We start from the raw sequence: 26,612 nt of genomic DNA, 5'->3' as shown, positions 1-26,612 counted from the left end.
CAAAGATTCGTGGCAAAGTGTGGTTAGGTGGATCAATAAACCACAGGATGTTTTGGATTTTGGAGCTGTAAGGAACAGTAGGAAGCATTGGAAAGTGTGTATTCACCAGCACCTAGGGACTGCTCCCGTGTCTGAATGCAGGTATGAAACTAAGAACTAGGAAATAGTAGCAGGAAGCCTCAAACTGAATTGGCAATGCCACAGAAAAAGTAGGGAAAAACAGGAAATGGGACCCAGCGCATCCTTAAACTTGCTGTGCAGCAAATGTTTGTGGAGTCTTTGTCCTTTGCTGTGTGGGATGCCCTAAAGTATGACATTCTTTCCCGCTGCTGTGTTCCTAGATTGTTGACGTTCTAATTTTGAACAGATGTCCCTAGTAAGTAAATGGTGGCTCAGTTTTGCACTGGCCAAGTTCATGTTCTGGCTGTAGATAGGAGGACACACATTGCTTCCTGTGAAGGCATCAGAGCTCAGTCTGAGACTCATGACATTGACAGCGGCCAAGGCTCAGGTTCAATAACTGTAGCAATTGTATCCCCTGAAAGTTACCAGGCATTCCAAGGAAGGAAAAACCGTGCTGGGATGGTCCTTGGCTCTGTGAGAGGTCACTGATTCCAAGCAGCAGTTACACCTGCCAGCCTTTGCTACTGCTGTCAATGCTCAGGGGATCAGGTAACAGTTCAAAAGAGAGGATCTGGAATGTTGTGACGTTTGCTGTAAGTTTAAGAGAAGATAATTAGAGTTGCTGCTCCAGCATTCATCTGGATTCAGAACAACGTTGATGCAGCTGCAAAAGGCCCAGAGCTGTTGGAGTGTGGCCTGTGATGTGGTTGACTCAGCAGCTGAACTGAGGAATTTTATCTCTAAGAGCTCTTTACTGAAACTAAAATATACCAGAACAAAAATCTCCCAGCACTTTTAAGCAGAGTCCTCGTTAAACTGCTCAGTAGTTTGTGAATTGAGGTGATTGTACTAACTGGGTGTTGGACAGAGGCTGATGGAGTTCATGTCTCATGGCTGGAAATCATGAACACTAAAGCCTAATTCCCCATGCCTTTATCATATCACCTCCTGTTTCAGGAATCATGGCCTTTGTTCATGCCAGAATCAAATTCGTGTCTGAATGGAGAGTGCTTCCAGTAGCCTGGGACTGGGATGCTTCTTTCCAGGCCAAGGTGATGAAGGATCTGGGCCTTGATACTCATGAGCTGAGAGGCTCTGCTTGGTGTAAGAGCAGGGACAGTCACGTGTGTGCTCTGAACGAGTGTCTGATGCTGAGGTGGACTGGGGAGAGTTCCCTGGTCACTCGTCCTCTGAGGCAGTCCTCTGGTCACCCAGATTGCAGGATTCTTGTTCTCTGCCTCAGCACAGCTCCTCTGGTGTTAAGTCTTCATTTGCTAAATTAATTTTCTATGAACTAAAAAGAGACAAAAAGGTTTTATTTGTGTAAGTTTTGTTGGGGTTAAAATTTTTTTTTTGGTCCATCTTTCCTTGCTACTAGCACTTTCAAATGAGGAAATTCACAGACATTTTCCCTAGTGCTTTTCATACCCACTTACTTTGTTGACTATTTTGTTTATTGGATTTGTTATTTAAAATCTGTTTCCTTATGGCTCTCTCTTTAATTTTCTCTTCTTTATCAGGGCTGCATGAAGGTAAGCTGAGGCCCAAAGCTATTCTATCCTAAATTCTGGTATTTTATATATATAAAACTTCAGGGCTAATGGCACCTATACCTGGGATTATTTATGGGTTTTCATAAAAAAGAAAGAGGAAAATACAGAATTGCATGGCTCCTCTTTTCCTTCCCCACGTCCCAACCCCCTCCCCACAGAGGAGTTTAATGTTAAATGATAAATGTGGAAATTAGAGACCGTCGAGAAAATCCAATTTGGTGAGGAGTTTTAAAAATCCCATAATAAACGCGGAGTGAAATGTATGATTTAATGCGGGGCGCCAATGGCTGCTATTATGTGCTATTAGCAAATCGGGGTTGAGAGTGAATCTTTATCACGGCGCGCGGGCCGGGGCTGCCTCTGCTGCCGCTATTGATTTGTAGCCGCTTGTCATAATGACATGGGGAAGCAATGAATGGAAGATGTGCTTTTGATAGGATTGAAGGGGTGCAAAGGGGGGAGAAAAAATTCAGCAAGTTTTCTATCTCTTCTGCCTGATTAGATTTTTTTCTTCTTTTAAGAGCTTTCACATTCCAATAAAAATGCTAAATCAGCTCTGAAGCAGAATTGTTAGGGAGTAAATAGCCAGTCACATTTAAAGGAGGAAAAGATCTGACTTTACAGCTCTGGCTTCACAGCAGCCGATGAGTCTAAAGAATATTTCTGGCTCCACAGAAATTACAGTAGTGGGCGGTGTGAGGGTGGCTGAGACCTGGCCAGAGGACCCAAACAGAATCCCACTGATGTTGATGCCTGCAGTAGGCATCAACATCTGTGGATGCAGTTTGTCAGGATGTACAGGAATTAAATCCCCAGTGCTGTGTGTTTAAGGAGAGGAGGGTGTGTTTTGTGAGCTCTGAAACAAAAGTGACTGCAATGAAAAAAAAATATAAGCCTTTGCCTTATAGTAACAAATAATAAAGGTCTCCTCTGCATCTGGAAAGAAGATTTTTGTCACTTTAATTATAGGTGTTCCTTGTCAGAAACCCAGCCCAGGTTTAATGGGAAAGTAGTGCAATCCCCGTGCTGTTTGGGGAAAGAAGTGTGACTGCTGGGGGCTCTCCTGTGGGTCAGGCTCTTGGGAACCAAGAACAGGCTCCTGCCCAGCCACGGCTCTGGTGCATGCAGGGATGGACAAAAGCCAGGTGTGCTCATCTGAGGGTGGGTCAGTGTGTGCCGTTGCCTTTCTGGTTAGTAGATCTACGTGCTTTTAACTTCCTGTCTTCCAAACATTTTGCCTGCCCTGGGAAGGTGGAACTTACCTACACCCCAAGGAGCAGAGCTCCACTTTGAGCTCCTTTGCTTCAAAGTCTGCATGTCTTCTCTCATTACTAATATGATTATTATTGTTCTTGTTATTTTTATTACTCTGGTTGGCCAGGTTGAAGAGCTGTGGGCTGAGTAAAGTTTGGAACTCTGATGTTTGGGTCCTCCCTTTCGGCCTGACCAGCCTCAGCTGCTCTTACTTACAGAAACCCTCAAAGAGCAGCTGAGAGAATGTGGTTTCCAGGACTCACTCTCAGAGTATGAAATAGCAGATTAGAAATCAATGCAAAGAGTCCAAGTGCTCACTTCATCACTCAGGAGAAAGAAATACAGTATTCCTGGTCTGAGCTGTGTGCTCATTAAAATCCCATCCTTTAAAACACCCTTTGAATTAAACAGTGATCAGTGGAGATGGGTGGATTTCATGCCAGAGGCAGGCAGGCTGATGGCATGTCTGACGTGGTGCTCTGGCTGGGCTCTCAGGTGTGCACAGCTCATGTGCTGCTGCAGGTGGCTGCACATCTGCTGCAGAAATTCAGTGCAAACCCTTGACGTGTCAAATGCTGCTTCTTGTGGCAGACAAAACAGAGAGGATTAGCACCTGACCTGTTCCTTCTCAAGAGCACTGATATGAATCACACAGCATTGGGCACTTTAGGAATCCATCTCACCCCTCAAGCCATTCCTGCACACTCATACAAACAGAATGGATTATTCCTGCAGGAATGAATGAACAATGAACCAGTGGGAACCCTTTGCTAGGGGAAAGTACTATTTTGGGCCAGTCCTGTGTGGTGTTTGATAAGAAGATAACAACTTGATTCTCTACATTTATTTATGAAGTTAAGTGTAGGCTGGGAATCAGCTTTGGGAAGCTTTTGGTGCTAATGTGACATTGCTTCTAGAATGGTTGCTCAGACTTCTGAACAGATGAGTCAGCAAAAGCACAGAGGCAGCATTCCAGCTCTAGTCTGTCCTGTCTTCTGGGTTCTAGGTACAAATTTTATGATAACAGCACAGGAGGCTGATATGACAACAGCTTTAAAATGTGGAGATGCTGCTGCCAAGGGAAAAAGGAATAGTTTGTTTCCTGTGTTTAAGACTTACTGGCTTAAATAGCCACTCGGTTAGATCAGCAGCCTGGACCCTCAAGTCTGTGGACTGCCTGGGTTCTCTTGAAAGTGCTCTGGTCAATCTGTCTGTAAGTGCTCAGTGTAACTGTTTGTGTTGTATCACCTGTTTTCCGGGAGCTCAGAAGCACCTTTTTGCAAAATGACAGGAAAAGGCCAACTTCAGTCCCTCCTTGCTCTGCTCATGTCAGAGTGGGACCTCTGAAGGTTCCTGCCAGCCCAGGCAGTGCTGGGAGTCTGTGATCTGTATGTTTTACCCCAAGTGCATGGGGGTTGTGTGGCCCATGTCATTGGATGTAAATTCTGTCAATATCTGACCACTATTTAGATCCCTGTATGGCGAGACACAAACAATCATGTTCTTTTGCTAGTATTTCATTAATAAACATGGACAGAAAAAACCCTAAACCCACAGTGACAAGGATAAACAATGGAATGGTAAACAGTAACATAATTTTGGTAAGATGCTGTCAGGACAGCAAAGCTGTGGGATTCCTGTGGAATTGTTTTCCTTCTGCCCCTCTTTCTTATGATTTTCCTTGGTTGAAAAGGGAGGAGGAGAGAGCACATTCTAACAGTAGCTTCTAAAATCACCTCTCTTCCATCTGTGAGTACAGGTGATCCATCTCCACAGGCTCCTAAAAGCACATTTATCATTTTCAATTTGGAAGCTTTTCTGTAATAAAACTGTTTTGTTGTAGCAGACAAGTTTGGGGATGTTTATTGTGTTATGTCTGTTGGAAGGCCTGCAAAACCCTTTTCTGTCATGCTGAGGGTCCAAGGCTCTGTCATCCAAGGATCCCCTTGCATGTGCACCCTTCCCCTCCCCAGCTCTGGCTCCAGGCACAGCTGCCCCTGCCCAGAGTGTTTGGAGAGGTCAGCAGATATGGGTGCTCTGAGAGAACAGGAACAGAGGGGAAAAGAGATTGGGATAAATCAGGTGTTGACTTAATCATGATCTTTTACACAAGACGCAGAAATATTCCTCTGCAGGCAAGGTCCACTGCCAAATGTCCATTCTAATTCTCTCATTTAAAAAGCAAACATGACTATCTGACATCCTTCAGCACAAGTGCCTCTGCAGTGATGCTGTCCAGGGACTGACCAGGGAAGTCGTTGTGGGTTTCTCAAGTTCTCTCATTTCTGTCCTCACAATGCAAATGTTTAAATACTGCTGGTCTTTGCTGCAGACCCCCTCCTTAGAAATCAGGGGTGGGGTTTCTGGAGCTGTTTAAACCTAAATAACTGACCATGCTAAAAGGGAGTGATCCAGTGTTCCTCCCTTCTCAGCTTTGCTCCTGCACCTCCCTTGTGCTGGCATCAGAGCCAAAGCAGAGGCAGTCTGGGTGCTGATGTGGGGTAGCATCCCATGGGAGGTGAGAAGACATGCTCCTCATCCTCCTCCTTGGAAGTTTTCCAGCACATTAGGTCAAACACATGGTAAGACACTGCATGACAGCTTTGCAGGGTGCTCAGCTCCCACTGCTCTGGGGTGGAGCGGTGGCAGGGTGGGTTCCGAGCTCTTTGTGGTGCTGAAGGCTCGTGCTGGGACAGCCACACGTCCTGTTAGCCAACATTCACAGCTCCCACGTGCCCTGGGAGACACCTGCCAGGCTCTGAACCAGCAGCCCAGGGCTGGCTGGGCGGGCAGGAGGAGTGTGTTCAGCTGCAGCCTTGCTCACAGCCTGCCAAGATGACAAATATTCCTTAAAGGAGACCATTAAGTAAAATAAACCCATCTTAATACACATAGGGCGCATCTATTACAAAATATATGATACACATGTGTATATTTAGTGTATTTAAAACCTGCATCTCTGGGATGGACACAGCATTGCCTTTGTCTGAGGCATGCTCAGAACCGCTCCGTGGGGACAATGTGCTTGGGATAATCTGTTGCTTGCTGAAATATGTTCCCGTTCTGAGTCAGGTGTGCAAGATACAGGACACAAAACACCAGTTCTCCTCGGAATGTGATCCAGCTGATCTGTGTGGCTTTTGAAATGTGCACTTTCTGCTGCTGGAGATGAGTGTGTCATGGCAGCATAAAGGAGAGTTATAGCATTCAGAGGCACACTGTACCCCACACCCCTGGAGCAGCTCCACCCTACATCACTGCCACCCTGGAGCACTGCTCTCTGAGCCTGAACAGTTCATTCTCCATTCACAAAGTTTGGCTCCAGCCATGGACAACAAACAGGCTCTGCACACACACGTGGCCAGGGAAGATGTGCTTGGGAAGTTTGCTATAGCTCAGAAGGGATCCCCTGAATGCCTGAGAGGACAGTCAGTTCCCTTGGTGCTGACTGAAACCACTGGGCTCACACAGAGCTGTGTGTCGCAGTTTGCCATTACCTTTCTCCTGGGGTTTCCTGGCCTGAGTGATTCACGTTATCTGCCTGACAAATGTTGGCACCATAGAGAGATCTGCAAAGTGCTTACAGGGGAACAGCAAGCACACCTTTAAATATCTCCTCTTTATGGTTCAGCCTGTGAGTCTGATGCTTGCTTGGGCACACAGGTATTTAATCCATACTCATACTGGAACTCCTCACCTCTACCCTGCGGGTCATAATGCTAGCTGCTGGGAATATGCCAATAAAATGTGCTGATAATTCTCATCCTGCAGCATTCTCTCTGAGCAGTTTGTCTCTTCCTTGTTCTCCATGTCCTCACAAAGAAGGTAAGGGGCTGGGAAACTGCTGACTTTGCAGCAGTTCAAGCAGGTGCCAGCGAGGCCTCCAGTGGGACGGGACTGGGAGGAAAGGGTACAAATGAGGGTTAGTGACATGTCCATCCTGGTCCAAAAATAGGGTGGGGTCCTGCACCCACACCAGGGAGCAGGGAGAGCCACAGCTGCACCCAGAGTGGCTCCAGGAATGAGGCTGGCTAAGGTGTCAACATCAGAAATGGATGGCAGCGTTGAACTGGCTCTGTGACAGACAAGGGAGAAGGAACTTCAAGTTCTAGCAAGTCAAAAACCCACCAAAACACCAAGGTGGGAGGGAGGGAGGGAGTGAAGAGGGATATCAGGAGGTGTGACTGCAGGAGGGTGCCTGGAGATGAGGGAAAACACTGAAGGAGCAAAGGACCACAGGGTAAATAGTAACCTGAAACGTGTGCCAAATGTGGGGTCGGTGAGCTGTGCTGTGAACTGAAGTGTCCTGATGGCCCTCAGGGGCTGAGCTGAAAGGAGATGGGCACAGCACCAGAATCTGCAAGAGCAGTGGTGGGGGCAGGCCAAGAGCTGGGCTGCGTGTCCTGCAGAGAGCTCAGCACAATGCAGGCACCCCCCTGGTAACCCCAGTACATGGCACTGTGCTCCATCATTTTAGGATGTAGGGAAGGAGACGGAGAGAATAATGTTTGGTAAAATCACTGGGGTATAGAAACCTATTTGAGGGTGCAAAGTGTCGTGGTGTGCTGGTGTGGGGAGAGGTGAGAGCTGGGCTGGAGGAAGGAAGAATAGGGAGAAAGGAACAGTGAAGCTCAGTGGATACTGTCCTGGTTTGGGATCGTGCTTAGGGATCCTTGCAGGGCTCGTGCTGACAGCAGCAGCTCTAGCAGTACAGAAACAGCAGAATTTGGTTATGATGCTCTCTGGGAGGTACCACACTTTCCTGTAGAAACCCCTGAAGCTAACAGGCTCTGGGCTCGAGAGAGAGAAACCACTCAAGCAATCCATCTGGAACTAATGGGGTTTATGCCTTTGATAGGGCTGGGTTTTTTCATACACCTTCTGTAGCCTTTGAGTCTGCTGAGACCTGAACCTTGCTATAATCATTTCCACACAGGACAACAAAGGTTGCTATTTAACCCAAAATTTAGTCTGATATACCCTCCCTGGCAAATAAGCTTGAATAATTACTGCAAATTATTAAAAAAAAAAAATCTGTCTTAATTACCTCTCAGAGGATGAAAATTTCCCACCTTGTCTGAGTGCAGAAAGAGCAGCTGGCAAATGGAGGTTTCTCTCTGTCTACTAAATGGAATCTGATTTCACCAACCCCAGACAGTTCTTAGCCTGCTGATTCTCCTGTTAATTAACGTTGGCACATCACAAGGACTTACCTGAGTCAGGAAGGAGGCAGCAGCCATGCTCCTTCCCCATCCCTGGGCAGACCCTGCCTCTGTGTGTCAGCTCTGGCTGCTGCCTCGGGAGGGTGCTGGTCCCAGCCTGAGGAGCGGGACCAGCGGGGACTGGAGCTTGCAAAGAGACTGAATTCCAAACAGCCATGAATGCCTGGACCCCCTGGGAGTTTCATCCACCTCACCAGGCTTGAAATTGTGGGGACAGCTATTAGGAATCTGCCTGGATGTGATCAAAGGCATTAGTCCACCCTATATTAAAAATCACTTCTGGGGCTGGGCTTGACTGCACAAAAATATAAAGTAGTCTGGAGAGTCTTTCATCTCCACTCCTAACAGAACAGCAATCTCCTCACAATTGCTGTGACAGATGTCTGTTGGAAAATGAAACCTGTCTGTTCCATGCAGGAAAAAATGCCCATTATTACCATCAGCTGCCACTTCCCCCAGTGTTGCCAACAGAAAGGTATTCCTGTCCTTGGGGTCTGCCACCACCTACCTGTTCCTCTTGTACAGTCACTGAAAATCTTAGTTGTTCCTTGCAAATGTGCAGAGGTGGAGAGAGCCGCTGCTCTCCAAACATGAGTGGTGCTCCAGAGGTCTGCTGGGGACAGGGAAGTTGGTGCCTGGGGCTGCCTCTTTAGAGAAGGGGAGGGGGGGCAAGGGCTCTGCTGGGAGGGGCCTTAATCTGAATCACAAACTTTAATTTTGTTGTAAATGGAAGATTAGCTGCAATAAAAAAGCTAAAGAGAGAAGTGCCTTGAACTCTGAAAATTCCAGAACTTCCTATTAATAGATCTGTGCTTAGAATAACATGAAACATCTAATTTCTCCAAGCACTGACTCATGTGCATTGCCATTAGTGCTTGGCTGTCTGCAGTCACACAGCCCCATCTGACTGCATCCCTCCTGTGCTGGCTCTGGGGTCATGGTGCAGCACGAACCTCCATGGGTTCTGTAGCATCTCAGCTGTGCAGATTCATCACTGGCCTGGTGATTTTATAAAACATTTGTGTTCTCCATACTTTATTAGTCCCTGACAGACTCAATGTTTATAACATACTTCTCAGCAAGCTGTTTGCAACTCATTGCCCTGCTTGCTTTATAGTCCATAAATATTTAATTCTTTAATAAACTGCTTATATGTAATATCAAATGACGGATGTACTTCTCTCCCCTCTTCAGCAGTGCTACTATTTGCAAAACAATTCTTTTGGTGTTTTGAATAGCAATATATTCTATACATGCTTGAATTTCCTTTTCCTAACTAGCAATTTCTCCAGGGTATTTGGTGAATTGACAAACAACACAATGGCTCCTACAGTGCTCTGGGAGCTGCCCTTTCCTCAAGTTTCCATGGGGAGACTTCCAAATGGTCAATTGACCATTCCAAATGTCTGCAATCTGGGTGTCTTGGACCCTGGGGGTGATATTTCTGGCAGTATTTCCCACCTGTGCATGTAGGAAGTGGCATGTTGAGCATGCTGGGCACTGTGCAGAGCAGGGTGCTCCATGGGGGGAGCAGCCAGCACCATGCCCCACTTCTTCTGCCTCACCCACTATGCTCCATGCTCATTTTCCCAGCACAGGGTACAGTCTTCTTCCTGCTCCTTTTTGGTAGCACTTGTGCAACGAGCGACTTCAAGTGGGTTTGGTCCCACCCTTCCTTCCACCTTCTCTGGGGGTTTCTCTACCTGAGGAGCAGGCAGCAGGCTGCTGGACTCCCCTGTCCAGTCCCCAGCCTTTGGGCTCCTCTTGGAGTGCCAGATCCTGTCCGACAGGAGCAGGAACCTTGAGGACTGCAGGAGAAGAGTCAGCCAAGTGAGGCCATGGCTAGTGCTATCGATCTGCCCTGCAGCCTGCTCCATGTCTGGGTCAAAAAACCCTCTGAGGCTGTCAGCCAGCCACTGTTAGGGTGATGGGCTGCACCTGGCAACACCAGGCTCTATGGATAGAGTGGACAGGGCTGTGGAGCTGGCAGGAAGGGCTGTCCATCAGCACAAACACGGGAAGGGATCGTGACTTTGCACCACCACGTTTGTGCCTCCCAGCCTGTCCGTGAGTCCTTGTCTTACCCTGCATTTTGGGGCAGGTTTCTGCTCAGGCTTTGCCCTTTAGTCTCTTCCCTAAGGCTTATGGCATGCCAAGGCACCATTAAGGATTGGGCATCCTGTCCTGCAGAAACCAGGTGGGGAAGGGATCAGATTTTGGAATGATGACAAGGGCATGGAGGGGGCATGGCCTTTCTGTAGAGTTGCTTTCTGTTGGTTTTGGTTGTTCCATATTCCCAGGCTCTCTTTGGTCTGGACACCTTGGTACTGAGCTGCGTTGAGGCTGTAGACCAGAAGGACAAGGCAGAGCCAGGTGGCACCATCGGGGCTGGCTCTCTGCAGTGTCCAGACCAGCAGTGTCACAGTGCTGGGGTCAGGAAGACATTGGCTGGGCAGTCAATGGGGTGGAACTAGATTTTTATTATGGACCCTTCTGTCCCAAACCATTCTGTGGCATGATTCTATGATCTGCTCAGATCATTCTGTCCATAATCATGGCTGCTCTGTTCCTCACAGACAGCTCTGGGCTGCTCACTTGGGTCTGGGCTGGTTTGACTGCAGATTCCTTCTCACCAGGGCAGCAACAAGCATTAGCTGAGCCCCTGAGAGGCTGCGTGGGCATGGGCAGGCCATTCACACACAGCTGCTGGGCCAGGTTGCCACTGAGTTATCCTTGATGTCTGGAATTTTTGCAGGTAGTTTGTAGTGGCAAGCTGAGGTTTGGAATTGCTGCCCAGAGGCCGTCCTGGTGTCCTGGTTTTGATCAGACCTGGCAGCCTGTTGCCTTTTCTCAGTCTCCTGGGTGCCCTTGCAGAAGAGGGAGTGCAGAAGGGACACATCTGTTGAGATGTGGGAAGGGAATGGAATGGAGAGAGGTGACAGCTGGATGGACCTGTGGTCAGGAGTCTGAACAGCACAGGGCAGCAGCTGCTGTCCTGTCTGCAGCACCCTCGGCACACTGGTCCTTAGACACAGACTAGATGTAACCCTCCTGTCTGGGGTCTCAGTGCTCCTTTGAGGCTGGCCTGCCCCAGGCCCCTGGTTACCTGGGCAGCCCCTCACACCACTGCTGTGCCTGTGACAAGAGGCACACCCTTAGGGACTGTGGGGCCACCCTGCTCTGGCCCCCAGGGGACTGCTCAGGAGCCTTTCTGGAGCCACAGGCATGGTCTGTGCACGCCCAGAGCACGGGGGCAGAGGAGGATTCTCTTACAGTGGGTCCCATCTGCAGCTTTTTGAGAGCAGAGGAAAACAGCACTCGCTCCCTGGCACCACGTCTTTCTGCAGCCCAAGACCTGCCCTCCACCAAGGGTGCAAGGAGGCTGTAGAGCTCCAGGATCAGTGCAGGGCAAACATAGGAGGCGCAGATGCCTGAGCTGATGTCACACAGCTGATGTCATAGCTGATGAGCTGCTGACTGCTGGCTCACTCTGCCTCTCTTTGTTCACTCCTTGCTGACGGATATGGGTGCAGGTCCCAATCCAGAAAAGCAGCTGAACAGGGCAACCAAGGGGTCCTGTTCCCCACACGTTTTTGTTCTCATTACATCCAGGTACCATTCACTGCTGTGAGGAAAACGGGTGAGGGTGGATCTGACCAGCTCTGGACTCCCTGTCCCCAGCAGGCTTCCCGGTGGCACAGTGGCCACAGCTGCTCTGCCCCAAGACCCCGTGTCCCACTGACCTGTGGTGGGGACCCAGCAGCCACCGTGTCAGCCCTCTGTCCCTTGGGAAGCGTGCATGCCAGCCTGGCATCAGCCAGCACAGGGATGGCCTCTTGTCTCTCCATCGTTGAGCTGTCATCAGGCCCCTCCTTTGTCACTGAGCTGCAGCACTTAAAGCTTCTCCCTCTGGTTCCTTTTCTCCTGTCCCCCTTCCACAGCACACTTCTTGGTGTTTCTGAATAACTAGGAATCATCCAGGCAGCTCCCAGCACTCCAGGTCTCCAGCAGCGAGCACGCCAGGTGCCCTGGCTGAGGGATGAGTGATGATAAATAAGCAAATCACATGGCGGGCTGAACGATTTCCCCAAATGAGCCTGTTTGTCCCAGGCACAGTGCAAAACCCTCTTCTCCTTGGCGATAACCTTTCTGTGCGCTCACATTATGCATGTATTCATGTGACTTCCTCTGCCTCACTGCCACCTCTTGATTTAAATAAAAATAATTTATGTGGACATTCCTTCAGTTAGGATTTCCCCCCCAATAATATTTCGTTGATGCTCTGAACCCAAATGGGGTCGTTATGCTTTTGCATATCATTAGGGCTTTATGAAGAACAACAGCGACATCTGCATGTGCCGCAGTGCCACAGAGATGGGGGAAAATACAGAAAACAAACCCCAAATGAGCTCCAAGCTCATCTGGCTCTGTCTTTCCACAGTGCTTTTGCCTCTATCACGGACACAAGTAATTGTACAGTGTAATCACATCACAGCTCATCTGAATATTCATAACCGACACAAAGACTGGAGGAGAAGAGAAGTGGGGAGGAAAAAGGAAGGTAATTTAAATATAAAACAGCATTTCATTTGGAAGCAAAGTTCCCCGTCCAGCTCAAGAGATTGTCTTGGTAGTGATTCTGTCTGTCCATCTCCTGTACAGAAGCGCGGGCAGTGGGAGCAGCCGCAGCCCCCGCTGTGGAGAGAGAAAATAAAGCACAACAACAAACAGCGGCAGGACTGCCCCCAGCCAAAGGGATGTTTGAAGAGTCGCCAACGGTGGCTAACCAGCTGCTGGTCTCCAGGAAAGAAATAGTCTATTGAGGGAGCTTTATAAAGACCCCAATTAATATGTTGTGCATGTATAAGATCTACAAAGAGCCCACTGTATTCCTCCCCCCGCAGCCACCACCTTCTCTTCCTGATCAATGCCAGTGGAGAAGGATCTGTGCTACCAAATAATTGATTAATCTCTTCAGTGGTGAAAACGCCCCTCTCCAAAACAGAGAAGAAAAACAAACACAAAAAGAGGCAACAGTTCGCTAAATAGCATGTAAATTACCGCTGGTTCCATCCTGCTTTGTGCCTTTAAAAATGAAAAGAAAAGGGAAAGAGTAAATATAATCCCCATCTTAATGTATATGCTGTCTTCATTTCTTTTGTATTACTTTGGTATCCTTCACCAGTATGAACACAGCAGTGTGATGTTGAAGCTGTGGCTGGCTCTGCTAGTTCGTTCCCCAAAGAGCTCCTATTTCCATTCCACTGGAGCTTATATTCCTTTAAATGTCTAGCGCAGCATCATTTCTCCCTTTCTAATACATCACTCTGCTGGAATTAGAAGAATCCAAGGTTATATCCAACTTCAAAGGTTTCCAAGTCATCATGATTTTAGTAAAAGTAGAAGACAGATCATGGAACAAGTCCCTGGCTTTTGAAGATAGGCATCACAGGGACCTTCCTCCCTCTGTCTCGTTCTCGCTCTCCCACTCTCTCCCCCCAACTTTGTACCTCTCCAGCTCTGAATGTCCCGCGCTAGCGTGGTTTAATGATATGCAAATGAAATATGCATAAAACCATTCTACTGTATGATGATTAAACACTGGAGACATTAGCCGCCGACGCTTCACTGTTTGACTATAATAATCTTCCCCGAGCATCCACTTTGATTGCGGAGTTATGGAAACCCATAGCAGTTGGCAGAGAGGGAGCAAGAGGGAGTGAAGGAAGGAGAGGTGCAGGGATGTATCACCCATCTCTGCATTTATCCCACACCAGGAGACATTTCCCCTCTTTGTACTGCATTCCTACTGCTGTCTTTTGTAATCCATCCATGCGGTCGCACCAGGGCAATTAACGGGAAAAAAACCTCTTTTCTCTTAATGTTTCAAAGCTCATTAGCCAAACGATTATTCCTCATTAACAGCGAAAGCTCATTCATTAAAAGAAAAAATATGCCCAAAAGATGCCAGCACTGTTAATCCTGAGCCCTGTAGCTGGGCTGTAGATCCCATGCTAGTATTTTCCATGCAGAAGGGAAGTGCACCAATCCACAAAAAAATACCAAAAACCACCAGGCAAAAAGAAAACATTTCGTGAGTTTTGTAAAATCCGCAAGAGAGGCAATTAATATTCCCATTGTATGACTTTATTTTTTGTCTCTCCCTTTTGTCTCCAGTGCCCTTCCCTGGCTCAGCGCCCAGTGCCAACAGAACACCTTGCAGGATCCTCAGCAGCGCAGACACCGTAAGTAGCCAGCTGTCCCTTGACGCCCTTGTCCAGAAGCCCCCGCGCCCTGCGGACCCCGCGCAGCGCCCGCACGGCTCCTTCCCTCGCTCGCCCTCCGAGTGCCACCTGGGTTTCACAAGTAGCACCTTCCAAATCTCTCTGTCTTCAAGTTTGTGCATGTCTGTGTGGCATCCCTCCTCCTCCTTCACTCCCATAGTGGATCTCGTGAAGGGCTTCAGATCGGCCCCATTCATCTCCCTGGTGATAGCAGTGAATGTAGATAAATCTCTGCTGCCTGCTTGCTGCTCCAGTATGATTTTTATTTTGTGTTCCGTGTACACCTAGGTCAAAAAGTGGGATGTATACTGACGGTGGGTGAGTGTGTGTGTGTGTGTGTCTCTTCCTCACTCCCTGTCGCTCTCTCGCACTGAGGCACACAGACATACATCTCCCTGCGTGTGTTACACGCGTGCACATGAACAAATACCCCCACACGGCCGCGCGCGTGTGTACACCGAGGCACACACACATCTCCTCACCCACTCACACAGCTCCTCTGCACCAACCCGAGCGGTGTGTGCCTGTGTGTCTGTGTGTCTGTACGCACTGTTCCATGTGCGTGTGCATACACAGGCACCTCGCTACACCGTCAAACATTCCCTCTCCTCCCAGCAGAGGCTGTGTGCAGCCTGATCCTGCCCTGTAAGAGCGGTATTCCTTCCTCCCTTCCTTCCCTCGGCTCCTCGGAGACCTTCGCATTCCCTCCTCGGGTCCCTCCTGAGCTGCAGATTTGGCACCTTTCCCTGAGGTTGTCCAAATGGCAAATGGCATCGGCCGGAGTTCGCATTCTTGAGCTTCTCTGGGCATTTCTCCCTCCATGTCGACTACTCCCTTTTGTTTGTTGTTGACTGGGCTGGGTGTGGTTGGGTTTTTTTTGGCATTAATTGTAAACGAACCTGAATGGCAAAACACGCCAACAGCTTGCGGGGAAAAAAAAAAAGCCAAAAAAAAAAAGAGCAAGCCCCACACAAACGCCTTCTGCTGCGACAGATGCCCATGTTGCCCCTGGCATGGAGAGCGGGCACAAGGGGTTTGTTGATGAGGTTTTTTCGATTGCTGTGTTTATTGTTCGCATTTCCCTTTTCCATTTATTTTTAAAGACTCCAAGATGCCGGCCTCGGCTTGGAACGGAGCGGTGTCATGGCGGAGACGACGGCCTTTGTCTCGCAGGGTGTGAAAGCATCCGTTGTGCTGGCTCCACTGCGGCAGAATGATGTCTAAAGGGGGGAAAAGTGCTGGAAGTCCGAGGTGTGCGGCGCTGGCGGGGGAGCCCCATCCCCATGGCGTGCGTCCGACGCAGGGCTCGCGGCGGAGGAGCCTGGTCTGTAATCCTGGCACTTGTGCCTCCGGTCGCTGCCTGCCGTTTGCTCCTGGGGGTCTGGATAATCTCCCTTGGCTCTACGGCACTGTCTGGCCCGCGCTCAGGGCCCCCGTAACATATACCCGCTGCCGCGATCGCAGGGAGCTGTGGCGTTGCCACTGAATGGATGGCACTGTGCCAACTCCGCTGCCATCCGCCCTTGCAGCTCTTTTCCTCCCTCCTCCCTCCCGCTCTCCCCTCCTCCTCCTCCTCCCGTCGACTTGATGTTAATTAACACACGGGTTAATTGATTTTAAAAGCTGAAGAATTACAGTTAAGTTTTCCCACAGGGCACGGCCGCCAGCCGGCTGGCACGGCAGCGCCTGGCGCGGAGCAGGGGGGCGGCGGCGCCCGCGCCGCACCGGCCCTGCCAGGGCTGGAGCCCGGCCCGGGGCGGCTGGCACCGCTGCCTCGTCCTGCCGCCACACCAGCGCTGCGTTCCGCTGTGAACAATCGGCACAACCCCTCCCCTCGGCTCTGCCGTGCACCTGTCTCTCACAGCGAGCGCCGCTGGCGTTGCGGCAGGGCAGCCGGGCCCCAGCCCCGCGGCGCCTCACGGCTCCGGGCCCCAGCGCCCTGCCCGGCCGCCAGCGCCACAGGCCCCGGCCGCCACGGTCGCGTCCTGCCTGCCACACCTGATTCCTCTACTCGGCTCCGATGTGTTGCTTGGGGTGAAGCATCAAAACCAAGGGAAAGTTAGTTTGTTGTAATGACGAGAGAACTAACCCATCTGGGCTTTGGTTTTTCACTCTCCCTTGCCCCAGTGTGCCGCCGGTGAGGGTGACAGTGTGGCAGGAGGAGGCGCAGCAGCGCTGGGAACTTGCTGCTTTCACCTTCCTGTGCTTTCATTTTATTTCATTTTGTTTTTTAAAAGCATGAAGCAAGTGAAGCGACAAGAGGAATCCATTATGCAAATCAGGTCACATTTGCATAATGTCTCATGACTGGAATATGCAAATGAGTTGTATAATTTATGAGTGCCAGTGTCTGTCTAAAAGTGTTTCCCAGAATTTATAAAAACTGCAGCGTGGAGAGGCAGCTGCTGGCTGCCCTGCCAGGAGGGTCCACACTCGCTTTGCGAAGTCCTCTTGAGTCTGGGAGTGCAAACGTCTGGGAATGAGAACGGAGCCCCCCTTCCCACCCTGTCCTCTTGCTTTATTTATTTCCCATTGCTCCCTCCACCAAGCTCCCACCTGCTCCCCTCGAACTTCTCTGAGGATGCAGGGCTAGGGCCAGGGCAGCGGGCTGGATGGCCGGGCAGTCCCACAGGTGGCAAGCGGGGCTTGCTCGTGTCCCTGGGGGCTGTCACCAGCCGCAGAGCCCCTGCGCTCTCCAGGTGAGCGAGCTCACAGGCACGATGTGCGTGCAGGAGCCGCTTGGAGCCCCTCACGACCCGCACAGTGGGATTCCTGCGGGTTTGCTCTGCGCCAGGTCCAGCCCCTGCTCGGATTTGAGCCCCGCCACCTTGGGGAGAGCTGCAGGCTCAGCGCAGGGCTGGCATTGCCAGCGGAGGGACCCTGGTGTCCCGTCCACCGCCACAGCACTCGTGTCAGCACTGGAAAGGTCTCTGGGATATCCGGATATTCAGGACAGGTATTATGACATTTTCTTTTCTTTTCTCCCTCTTCTTTGCATGTCTGGTGATCTGGGGAGGACCAAGAGGGTTCATTTGGGATCTTGCACGTGGGCAAGCCACCGTTTTCAGCTGTCTGCACATAATAATGTGCAGGCCGGTGGAAAGCTGTGTGGGTCACAGCCTGCCACTCTGGGCAGCATCTGACAAGAAGCAGCGGGATGGGAGAGCCCTGGGGTCAGGACAGCTCAGTGTCAGCCTTCCTCAGCTCTGTGAAGTCCCTGAAAGGGCTTTTGGGCAAGAAAGTGTGATTTGCTGTTCTCAAGAGTCTGCATTTCAATTGTAAACCCCAAATGTTTGTCTTTCTGGTTCCAAATAATTTTTGGTGTTAGGTGCCTCAAAAGTGAAGAATCTCACACTTTCCATCAGTGTGGCTGTGTGTGGTTTGTTTAGTGAATGCAGGTACAAGCTGTGACAGTGAGAGTCGCACTGAGCATCCCCAGGACAAAGCAATGGCTTCATGGACTGTGCTTTTACCTGTGGCTGGAGATTTCTGGTGTGGGAATATGGAGACCCTCCATACAGGTACAAGGCAAACCGGCATGCAGTCTGTGTGACGCTGGTGAGAGGCAGCAGCACAGCCAGACTCTGAAGCATCTTATGCTTGTTGCTGCTTGGGGTCGGTGCCTGCCCCCGCACCAAGGGGTGACTGTCCCCATGCTGGTCTTTGCTGGCACAGCTGAGTCTGACCTGGAGAAGGTGCAAGACCAGGGAACAGCTGGTGTGTCCCCCTGGAGGTAGGGGGCTTTGTGGAGATCAGGAAGGGCTGAGAGCAGCGCGAGGAAGTGGGATGGTGGCCCTGGGGAATTTCCCACAGCTCCATGATCAGTGGCCCTGCAATGTCAGGAGTCAGAGATCTTTTTAACCTCAAGGCAAACCACCCTGTTTCACTTGTCACAAAGGCCCCTGCAGGCTGGAAAGGAGAGAAGGATGTCTGCTTCCCTGTTGGGGTCTTCAGTGTGGCACTGGACTGGTGTGGTTCTCCAGATGGGTGCCAGGGATGGGCAGGCTGTCAGGGCTGCCCAGCACCAAGGCTGGGCCATGGCTGGGAGGAAGAGCTTTTTCTGTGGGGCAATTTGCAGGTGTCAGGGGTACTCACTCTTTGTGAGAGCCCACTGCTGTGTCTGGAGCTGCCCCACCGTGTTCTGGGCTGCCAGGGACCGGTCCCGGTCCCACTCCTTGTGCCAAGGGCTTCATGGGCAGCTGCTCCCAGCCTGCTCTGGGCTGCTCAGTGTGCTGCTTCTGATATTGTTATGAAACCACCAGCACACATGAATGTTCTGTTGTGGTTTTGATGCTGCACCTAGGGCTGGAGAATGTTTAGGGATGAAACACCTTTTTTGGGATGGGAGAAGGAAAGGTCATTCAGAACAGGCATCAAAACCTCTGTCTGCCAGATGAGATTGTCTGGTCTCTGTAGGTCAGTACCAAGGGACAGCTCATGGGGGATCTCTCACACTGCTGCTCATTCGTGGTCTGGGTTTCTGCTGAGGTGGTGGCTTTTGCCAGATGAACAGAGCATACCTGACAGATTCCTGTTGCTCTCTTCCAGTGTTCTCCTGTGGTTCCTCACCTGTGGCACTGGAAGAATTCCCTGCAGCTCCATCCTTGGGACTTCCTGGGGCCTTTGCCTGCAGGACTTGCTCTCTTTCCCCTCAATGAGATAAATTGTCTAAAACACAGATCCAAGGACTTGTGATCTGTTGCTCCTCTGTGCCTGGGGCTCCCCAGCAGAGCACAGTTTAACCATGTGCCTACTGGCATTATTGTTGTTATCATCTCCAGCAAGGGTTCCCATTCAACTTAGAGTCACTCCCGCGCCTGCTTCCCTTCTTCCAGTACCAAAGCTGTTTTGAGCAGTAGGACACAGTTACAGACAGCCCCCAGGAAAGTACAGTTTCCTTCCCACCTCTCCTGGTTAAGGCATGCACCATCAGGCAATGCCAGCCTCAGCTGGATGGATAATCCCAGTTTTCTACTCCTATCCATGCCAAACTCTGTGGCAGTGGCAGCTGCTGATGCCAGTGCAATGACCCACATTCGGAGCTGGCATCTCTTTCCTTCCCTTACTCAGTCTTCCAGAAGAAGGGTGACTGTAAGCACTGTCTGATCACATCACCAGCCTTGGCACAGGGCTTTTTGCCTGATAGTTATAGTTAAAAACAGTTCTAAGCAAAGCATGTAAAATCTTTAAATGTTTAACAAATCTCTCATTAATCCCAGCTAAGTAGATTAAAGCTGACTGCAGGCTTTAAAAAGAAAAAAGCTGATCACTTGCAGGACAGAGAAAATAAATAAAATTAAAACAATGACAGTATAAATGTGCAGCTCCCATGTTCCTGGTGTAGAAAAAAAATAGGGTGGCAGGATGGCAGCCATATCACTGGTCCTGGGTTCGATGGAGGCAAAGATTCAGGCAGAAGAGGCAAAAAGGTACAATTCTGTATTAAAAGAATTACTCAAAAGCATCAAAGATTAAAATCTGCTGCAGGCAGATTTTATCAGGGTGTTGCACACTTGGGGAACAAAGTGGTGCTGTGTGGACTTCTTCAGCAAAACAGGACAGGCTGCTAAATTCCCAGGCAGAAATCAGGATCCTTGTTAAGATTCATCCTGATGTTAAGGTCCCAAGCATCAGACCGGCCTGTTTGTGGCTCTGGTACTCTCTTCACAGTGGTCACTGCAGCTGATCTGTGTTTGTAAAGATAGTTCTGATTGGAAATTATATGGTTAAATATCTTGGCTCTAAGTGGAATTCAGCCACTTAGACTTTTCTTCAGTAACTGAAGGAGCAGATTTTGTAGGATTAAGCTCCTATGTGGAGAGATCTGGGGTTTCTCTTCCTTAGAACCATGTGCTCCTTTCTTCAGTGTGTATTCCAAGGTATAAGGTAGAGGAGCACACTGGCTGTAGCTGTCACAGCACAGGTGAAAGCCCTCCAGGAAAGGCCAGCAGTACTGCAGACCATCACTGCAGTCACTCAGCCCTGCCAGCTGCTGCCTCCCCTGTGTGCCTGCTCACACAGTGCCCGTGGTTCTGCTCCCCCAGACACTCTGTCACCCTTTCTCGTGTTTTGCCCAGCCCAGTGGTGCCCACTCACTTTGCCAGCTCAGTGATTCTGTTTACTTTGTTTTTGCCACTGTCACTGTGCTGTCCCCAGACCCAGGACTGGGACTCTGCTCCAGTACCTAGAGATGTGTGTCTCAGAGGTAGCACCATGATGGCCCGTGCTAAAAACCGCAGCAGCATCTCCTGCTGCTGCGATCATGACTTGAATGGAAGCTCTGCTGTGTGATCCCGAGCACCCGGGTAACAGCAGCTGCTCGGGCTGTGGTGGTGAGCAGAGAAACAGGTGATGCAGGACAAATCTTCTGCAGGGACAAAGGCTGCTCAAACCTCATGAGCACATGCCCACAGAAGGGAGGTTTTGGCACTCGCCCACTTTGGCAGGTGGTGTTTGGCTCTTTGAGAGCAGCTGAGATTTGGGAGAGTTTTGCAAGCTGGGTGGGTGGTCACGTCCCTTGTCACTCTCCCATCCTGTGAGATGAGCAGAACAGACCTGGCACAGGTGACTCAGCCTGGGCTCTCTGTGCTCAGTCAGAGAGCTTTAATGACAGAAGGAAAAAGCTGAAGTTTCCAAAGCTGCCCCAGAAAAGGGCTCCTAAAGTGGTGACACTTCTGTTGTAATGAAGTCTCACTTTGTCTATTCATGGAAGGAGATGGCTCAAAACAAGGACAGGAGGATGCCCTGCCTTAGCCCAATTCTGCCAAAATGACAAGAGGTTCATGCTGTTGCTCTCAGATGACCATAGATTATTGTACTCAGATACTGTACTGAGGTGACATCTGCCCTTCCTCCCAAACAGGCAGCTTCCTCACCCTACAAACTGCCCCAGGGCACAATAAGTAGGTTAATGCTTGCTTTAGGGTTAGCCTGAGGGTGAGGGTTCCCTGCAGGAATAGCAGAGTGAGGTTTCCTCTGTGCCTGTGTGAGTTCATGTGTAGGGATGCCTCCAAGGCAAATGAATTCCTACTGCTCCCATTTCATTGCTTTGTGCCTTTTCCTCCTTCTTTGGGATGGTGATGTTCCTTGGGATGACAGAGCTTTGATTTTAGTTCTGCCAGGCTCATATGCTTTTCTTTGCATGGTTTTTCCATTTGTCATTAGTTCTTCCATTTCCCTGCTTCCCAGTCCTTGTTCTGGCCAGGGCAGGGAGTGGGAGCTCCAGTGGGTTGCATTGGCCATACCTCATGCTTCTGGCTGCCTGTTTCTTCTTTGGCCAGACTGGCTGCCAAAAAGGGAAACAAACCAAAACATGTCAGTGGTTTTGCATTACAAATCTGGGTGTTCAAATGCATGCAATGAGAAATTTCGGGTGCTTACTGCAACATGAATCCACCTCTGTTGGACATGAATGGCATTTCCTATTTGTGCTCAGACTCCTGAATAGAAAGTTAAAACAGATGTCAAGGCAGCTGTGGACAGCGAAAACAGCATCAGGTTGGAGAAGAGGGAGGGTTTGGTGTGCTCATCATTACAGACTGTGGCTGTGGCAAGGGAAAGTTAAAAGGGTGCCTACAACCAGGTATTCAAAATTAACTTCCTATTTATATAGTAATGTGTGAAGTTCCTGTGTTTAATTTACGTGTAAATATTGACTTATATTGTTACATAAAAGTAGTCTTGACACTTTCTATGGAAAGATTCTCTTTTTGACTGCTTGCCATTTCTTGACCTACATTCCCAAACTGCAGAACCTGCCATGCAGGTGTGATTCAGCCTGTTCTTTGGTGACTTGCTGTGTGCAAAGATCCTGCAATGGAAATGGATCAGCATGTGGCAAACGTGGTTGGTGGTTGTCATGTGGGGGATTCCTCTCCCCTCTGTTGTGGAACCTGAAAGTGTTGGTGGATGGTAAGCAGTGCCTTCAGAGCTGCCTCTCTGGGAGTTGCCTTTAGTGACAGATACAGCTGTAGGGTTGTGGTGGTTCTTGTGTTACTGGAGGCAGCACACGAGCCAGATCCTTGCAGATAACTCCTTGTCTTCCACAGCTGGAGCAGGAGTGTATTTCTTTGCAGAATTGCTGAGCACTCACAGTTTTGCTTGAAACATACGAAGTGCTATAAAGCTTTTTTCTTGCAAGGGTGTTGAGATTAGGGACTGCCCTTGCAGAACGAGAGTGATGAATGTCAGAAATTCCACAAGTAGATTAATAGCAAAGTTCTGTGAGACGTTTGAAAAGTGGGCAATAAATGCAAGTTGGAGCTGGAGCCACACACTGTGCACTGACTGATGCCTTTTCTGTGCATGTATGAACTAATAAGTACAGGACAGTGTGAGATGTGCATCAGAACCCATAGCAAATACTTATGCAGAAGATCCCAGATTATGCTGGTAACCTTGGTTCTGTCATATCTAATGTTACAATAATGTCTTGTAATAGTAGTATTTTTCTAAAATAGTTCTACTGTAAGCACTGTTCATAAATTAAGGAATTCCATCTGCACTTGTGTATGTTTCCATACTTAGTCCACCTAATGAGAACTGCGAGGTTCATCGTCCTTTGAAAGCTTTCTCAGTTGTAAATGTGATCAGAGACACCAGAGCATTCTCTTGGCTATCAATCTGCAGATAATAGAAGGTCCATTTCTTAAGTACACACAGAAAAGGAGAAGAAGAAATACTGGCTATGACATAAAATGAATTGTCTTCCTCCATGCCCTTGTAACCTAGGGCATGTAGTGCAGGCTGCCAGCCATCGCTTTACAGATTTAGAAGTGCTGGAATCTCTCTGTCTGTAGCAGGCTGCCTGATGGATTGGTGAGTAATGGACTCAGGGAGTGCATTACCAGCGCCCAGACTAATGGCTAGCACTTGCCCATGGCTTTGGCTATAGATCATCCACTCTGCTATTCATAAGCTCTTGCCAGTCTGTCTCTGGCACTCGTGCTGCAGCTGTAACACCATTTGCCTGACAGATTCTGCACCAACTGCCATGTTTTCAGAAGGTGAAGAGGAGAAAATAGTGAGTACAGCTCTCGCTCTTTGGAGGACAGGTTAAAGGATAAGGTAATGGACATGATACTCACTCACCCAGTGTTACTAGCACAGTAGCCTGGAAAATACATTTGGGTTTGCTGTACACCATGAGACACTGTCCTACCACTGCCTGAGGTACCTGTGCCTGGGACCTTTCTTTCCCAGGCAGACCAATGTTATGAGTCAGGCAAGATAGGAAGGGGAGGGAGAGGTGATTGGGGTGCTGGGTATGCTTCTGACATGGTCTCTGGAGTGTTGGAAGAAGTGCCTGGATGGTGCTGTCAAGATTTGGCTGTTTGTGAGCTCAATGAGGCAAAACCAACCTTGAAAGGCAAAGACCATCTCCAGGGCTGACCTCTGGGCTGGCTCTGATGGACAGGGCAGGTGTGTACAGAGAGGAATGAATTACTTCCAGTCCTGCCTGGCTCAGGAGCTTTTACTCTTCCTTTAGACTCCATGACATGGGTAGGACTCCAGGGTTGTGGCTTCCTTTTGTGATTGGTATGAGCTGGATTCCTCTTTCCACCTTTCACTTGCACCACTGCCCAGCCATATGAAAGGAGCAATCCAGTCAGCTGTGGATTTAAACTGGTGACCCACCCCACAGCCAGTTGTGTGAACCATGCAAGACCTGTTCCAGTCCCTGAGACCAGCCTGGTCCCATTACTGATAGTGAAGGTGTAAGGCTTGCTCGCCTATTCTGGGCTCTCTGGCTTTGTATTTTTTGCAAGTTACTTAAATAAACTTCTGCAGTTTTTCTTAACATATTCCTGATGAGTTTTTGGAAAGGGATGAAGTCTTCAACTAAGGAATTTCCTCTAGAGCAGTCATAGTAAAGATTGCAGCTGAAACCAGACAGGAGAAGCAAAATTATAAAAACACTGCAGATGAGGGAGGGACATTTTTCAGTCCCAGGAGTCCTGTGCAATAAGAAATAGCCCAGACTGAGCAACAAACACTACATTTTCTAGTACTACTCTAATTCAGGTGCTGGGGACATTGTGCCTTTTAAAGGGATGGTAGTAATGAGACGGATGTTCTTGGGGTGCTAGATATTACACTCTTTTAGAGAAGGACCTCTTTGTACCAGGGCTTTAATTTAGGCACTTCATAGGAAGTTGGGCGCCTTTCTATTGCCAGGAGCAAGGAGCAAATTCTGGTTATTTGCATTTTTCAGATTAATTTCACCAAAAATCACCATTAATTCACCAAAGCTCTAGGGGTATTTTGCATACAGAAACAGGTTACAGATTCATATTGTTGCAAAGAAGGGTGATGCTGCTGAACAGAGAAGCTATAAACCCAGAAATTCCCAGTGAGCATTATCCATCTGTTTATTTGCCTGCTATTTTAGGAAGTGTTTCTGGTAATAAAGCGTCATCAATCTATTATTTCTTTTGGCCAATCTCTCTCAGCCCGCCTATATAAAACTCATTGTGGCCTATATTTAACTGAGAATAACCTCTGCTTATTTCCTCTCTTCCACCATGAGTTTTATTCCTTTAACAAGCACAACAGCATGCTGCTCCGGCTTCAAAGAGAAAATTAATTCCGTCCGCAAAAGGGTCAAGTGCTGGAAAGTGCATAGCAATGCAGTTTGCATGGCAGGATCCAGGAGATATGATGCTAATAAGATTCCAAGATGAGAACAGCAGACTGGCTCTGGGGATTCAGATGAAGGGTTCTGTAAATTTTAAAAGAAATGGTCTCCAAAAACTAATGATGTCTGCTTTCCAATTCATTAATAATGTGAAGCAGGGAGATGGGAGTGAGAACAGGCCATGCTTTGAAATATCAGAATGTAACGAGGAAAAAAACAGCGAGAGCTCATCTCACCGGGGTCATAAAGCTCGGAGGAACAGGCGGGCTGCAGGGGAACACAGTGTCGGTGCCTGGAGGGAAGGAAATTGCACTGTGTGTTCTGCGATGTGTAATTTATGCACAGACTCTTAGCCAGCACTGATGTAAAATTTCTGTGCAGAAAAAGATGCTGTTGTATTGACAGATCTTTTTCAACGTTCTTGTTTAAGGTGACTTAGTACGCAGGATATTTGATGAGTTTTAGAAACAGATATGAATTGCCTTAGCATATTTACAAATGGCTTTTGGTAAACCTTCCCCTTCACCTTTCTGCATTGAATGCACAAAACCTTAAGCTTGTTTGTAGTTAATATTGGAAGAAAACCCCTCAGGCAAAGCCTAATGAACTGAGAGCAATTCTGAGCTTCCCTCTGCAATATCTTGAGAGCCTTTCCAAGGGCTCTTGGACACATGGTGTGACCTTGTTGCTTTGCATCACGACAGCCTTCCGTTACTGCTGCAGCATTTGTTGGTGGTGCTGCTGTGCTGACATGATGCTGGAGCCTCTCCCTTGTGCCTGCAAGGGGCAGCCAATGGAAAATGTCTGTGCCTGAGCACTTTCCGGAGCGGGAAGTTGTGAGGCAGCAGGATTTGGCTCTGACTTTTATTCTGACAAAGCTAGCATGATTGCAGAATGAGGTTAAAGTCTTCCTCCTATCTTTTACTTTTAGCTGTGCGACACTTTTCCATCTCACCTTGAAACCTGTCAGCAACGGTTCTGTGAGAGCCTCACTGCCTTTGGAAGCTCTTCAGAGGGAGAGGGGCTCCACTGCCAGCCTCAATCTGCCCCTGGGACTGCCACTCCCCTGGGACCCTGTGCCAGGCTCCTGCAGCTGCACCTGCCTGTGCCAGGGTGCTGGAGCTCCCTCCCAGAACTCAGCTCGGTCCTGCTGTTTAGCAGGGCAGGTTTTAGGCCAAGTAAGATCAGTGTCACCTCCCTGCTGCACTGCCCTGCCCTGGAGCCCTTTGCCTGTGTCTGCTCTTACAGTCTACAGGGGCCATCTACTCGCTTTAGCTCAAGCTGCATTCTCTCATCTGCAGGCCTTGCTCCAGACGAGTGACCTCTCTTAAATGCAGGATTCAGAGGGCTGCTCAGTAAGTGACAGCATGTGCTGGGAATTCCTGTCCCCTCAGAAGAGCTGTTTTCATGAGGGCTGATGCTGAGCTGCAGAATCAGGAGTGGCTGGGGTGTGGTGGGTGGCTGGGGTAGACAGCTCATACAGCCTGAAAAGGAGACTGGAGCTGAGGTTTGCTTCCCTGCTAAAGCCTCAGTCATGAAA

At 49.2% G+C, this 26,612-nt stretch overlaps 1 long non-coding RNA gene across 1 annotated transcript in view; it reads left to right on the top strand.

Moving 5' to 3' along the window:
- Positions 1-8,844: 8,844 nt before the first annotated feature.
- The window catches only part of LOC120496232, a 31,542-nt gene continuing 13,774 nt past the window's right edge, over positions 8,845-26,612 (top strand). Inside the window, exon 1 of the long non-coding RNA XR_005626258.1 lies at positions 8,845-15,760. This is a non-coding gene — a long non-coding RNA (uncharacterized LOC120496232). The remainder of the gene's footprint in view (positions 15,761-26,612) is intronic.

The sequence above is a fragment of the Passer montanus genome, unplaced genomic scaffold (assembly GCF_014805655.1).
Source record: "Passer montanus isolate IOZ18808 unplaced genomic scaffold, ASM1480565v1 scaffold98, whole genome shotgun sequence".
NCBI classification, from domain to species: Eukaryota; Metazoa; Chordata; class Aves; order Passeriformes; family Passeridae; genus Passer; species Passer montanus.
Note: the sequence above shows the minus strand (reverse complement) of the source record. Positions and strands in the feature narration are given on the sequence as shown.